Here is a 3,736-nt window from a genome sequence, read left to right as displayed (position 1 = left end):
GGCATTCCTTGTAAATTTCCTGCTCGTGACTCAGTCACCAAGGTCTGAGAATCAGTGGTCCAGGACTTTGAAGTTGGGCCGTTTTGGATCCAAATCTTGGCTCTGCCATTTTCTAGCTGTGTGGCTTTTCAAGACACTGACCAAAGCCTCTAGAACAGGGATAATAATTCTGCCTAAAATTGGCCAGTAAAGTGCCTAGTCTCACGTCTAGCTGAACCCTTGTATATGCCCAGCCATTGTATGTAAACTAAACCATTCTTGGGGCCTTATTAAACTATGAAACAAATTCTGGGAATATTCACTTTGCAAAAGGATTCTTCAGTATAGAGGTCCATGAAGTGGTCAACTGACAGCTTTGATCCGATCACTCTGTGACCCCCAGACCCAGCTCTGGACAAGGCAGGCCCCGAGGCCTGGAAAGGGAGAGAGGGCACTGGCCCAGAACCTGGGGAGGAGCAAGGTGAGTCAGGATGAGGTGATGGGGATCTGCTGCCCAACTGAAAAACACCTGATTGTTGTCACAAATATTTCTGAAAACTAGATCACTGGGGCCTGTTGATATCCAGTAAAAGCCAGACCCTTCTTTCTCTCAATATCCTCAAGCCCCTATCATAGTGCTTAGTGGGCATGGCTCAGCTGCCAGTATCCTCCAAACCAGACACAGGCTTCTAGAGAGGGCAGTTGAGGTCTGCTGTAAATGCAGCTCTGCACAGTGTCAGGAACTTCTGGGGTACAGCTCCGGGAGCCCACCACCTCCTGCTAGGACTGAGAGTCCAGCCCCAGGGCTAGCACGGCCCTGGGGACTCCCATTGCCTGGCAGTGAGATACCTAAACCCTCCTTCTTACATCAGTTGTTTTAACACTTTCCTGACAGAGATGTTCCACTATTCCATTAAGTTCCCAGGCTAGCCCACAGCTGCACCCCACCCCACCCTGCCTTCCTTGCCTGGGCCTGCCTAGAGACAACAGGATAGCGCATGAGCTTTGAGCCACCTAGACTTTGATGGGAAGCCCAACTCTGCCGGCTGGTTACCAGTTGCACAACCTCGAGCAAGTCACTTCACCTCTGGGACGGTCAGGAAGGTGAAGCCCTTTCCAGACAGTGCTTACCTCAGAGAGCCATTTGCCCGCAGCCACTCCAAGCTGCTAGCAGTTGCTGGTGGTTGCTGCACATCCCTCCCTGGGGCTTCCTTTTGCTGGGGCATCAGGCAGCTTCCCAGCAGGCAAAGTGCCTCTCTCCCAGTGGTGCCTTGCAGCCTGCAGCATTTTATGGAAATTACCTGTTTACTCCCCACTGGACTTTGAACTCCTCAGGGCCGGGGCTTCTATATTACCTGGAACTCACGAGTAGAACTGCGTAGGTGGTCAGTAAATTTTTTCGATTTGCACTGAACCCTTGCTGTTGAGCCCATTTGGACACTTTGGTCACCGTGAATCTAGCAGCAGGAGTAGAAGAAGGAACTGGCAGAAGTTCCAGGGGTGGCAGAAAGGGAGGGCTTGGGCTCTGCAGGAAGGGGGGATGGCAGCCTTAACACTGGGATGTTCAGAGGGCCAGAGCCGGTAACTCACGGAGGCTGGGCTTTCACAGTTTGCCCAGGGCATGTTTTGTGCAGGTGTTAAGAGGCACTGGAATGAGCACTGGTCTAGGAGTTAGGAATAGGATTCTGGAGCTACTCTGCCTCCAGTTCAGTGGGTCATTTCTGTAGTCTGGGCTTCAGTGTTCTGAGATATAGATGGAAAGGGTGCACTAGGCTGGTGGTGCTCAAACATCACTCTGAGCAAAATTATCTGGGGAGCTTTCAAAATTATGCAGATGCCAGGTGCCAGGCCCCACCCCACCTCCAAACATTCTGCTTCAGTTGGTCTGAGGTGAGGCCCAGCATTTGTATTTTCTAAGCTCCCTAGATGACTCTACTATGAAGCCAGAAGCACTGGATTTGGTTGTTTTAGAGCAGTGGTCCTCCCCCGGGGGTGATTTGCACCCCAGTGAACATTTGGCAACGTCTAGAGACATTTTTGGCTGTCACAACTGGAGGAGAAAAGGTCAGTGCTGTTGGCATCTAGAAGGTAGAGACCGGGGATGCTGCTAAACGTCCTGCAATGCAGAGGCCAAGCCCCCACACCCCCTCACCACTACAAAAAATTATCTGGCCCAAAATGTCAATAGTACCAAGACTGAGAAACCCTATTTTAGATGTTCTTTCTAAGATTCCTGTGTGCCCCCAAAACCCCCTCTTTTCGGCAGCCCAAGTAATTTTTTTTCAAAACCTGGATCTGCTCTTGTATTACAATTGCCTAAAACCCTTTGCTACCCATCCCTTTTAGAATAAAAAGCAAACACTTAGCCTAGCATAATCAGACTCTTTTACTGCTCCAGTCTTGACTTTCATACCCCTTCCCCTCCCCACCACCATCTCTCCCACCCCTCCAAGGTACTCCTTGTGCTCTAGTCAGTTTCAGATGAAAATGAACCATGCATGCTTCCTCCTGCCCCAGGGCCTTGACACATGCCTGTTTCTTCTATCTGATTGACCTTCCTTTGGTCCAAGTAAATTCTAAATCATTCTTTAGTACCCAGCTCAAGCATCACTTCCTCAACCATTCTTGGCGCCCCTCCCCCCATCAAGGCAAGATATCTGTCTTCTCTCTTCTGTCTTCATGGAATCTTCATTTCCTTCCAAGTAGTTATTTCAGTTTGTGAGGTTTTTTTTAAACTATTTAACAAACAGTAAAATTGACCTTTATTTGGTGTACAGTTCTATGAATTTAAACATGTGAATAGATTTATGTAACCACCAGTAACCACTTCAATCAGGAAACAGAACACTTCTATCACCACCCCCCACCAAAAAAAAAAAAAAAAAAAAAAAAAAAGACTCTTTTACTGCTCCAGTCTTGACTTTCATACCCCTTCCCCTCCCCACCACCATCTCTCCCACCCCTCCAAGGTACTCCTTGTGCTCTAGTCAGTTTCAGATGAAAATGAACCATGCATGCTTCCTCCTGCCCCAGGGCCTTGACACATGCCTGTTTCTTCTATCTGATTGACCTTCCTTTGGTCCAAGTAAATTCTAAATCATTCTTTAGTACCCAGCTCAAGCATCACTTCCTCAACCATTCTTGGCGCCCCTCCCCCCATCAAGGCAAGATATCTGTCTTCTCTCTTCTGTCTTCATGGAATCTTCATTTCCTTCCAAGTAGTTATTTCAGTTTGTGAGGTTTTTTTTAAACTATTTAACAAACAGTAAAATTGACCTTTATTTGGTGTACAGTTCTATGAATTTAAACATGTGAATAGATTTATGTAACCACCAGTAACCACTTCAATCAGGAAACAGAACACTTCTCCCCCCCCCCCCCCCAAAAAAAAAAAAAAAAAAAAAAAAACTCCCTTACACTCTCCCTTTGTGATCAGACCCTCCCATCCCTTACTCTGGCAGACCACTGATCTGTTCCCTATACTGTCATTTTGTCTTTTCCAGAATGCCGTATAACTGGACTCATACAGTCTACATGATTTCACAGAGCATAATGCCTTTGAGATTTATCCATGCTGTTGCATGTATCAATAGTTCATTCCTTTTAATTGAGGAATAGTATTTCACTGTATGGGTATACCACCATTTGTTTATTCACCTGTTAAGGGTCACTGGATTAGTTCCTGTTTTTGGCCATTGTGAATAGAGCTGCAGTAAACACTTGTGTATAGATTTTTGTGTGAACGTAAGTTCTTATT

The sequence above is a fragment of the Lipotes vexillifer genome, unplaced genomic scaffold (genome assembly GCF_000442215.2).
Source record: "Lipotes vexillifer unplaced genomic scaffold, Lipotes_vexillifer_v1.1 scaffold197, whole genome shotgun sequence".
NCBI classification, from domain to species: domain Eukaryota; kingdom Metazoa; phylum Chordata; class Mammalia; order Artiodactyla; family Lipotidae; genus Lipotes; species Lipotes vexillifer.
This window is presented reverse-complemented; position numbering follows the sequence as displayed.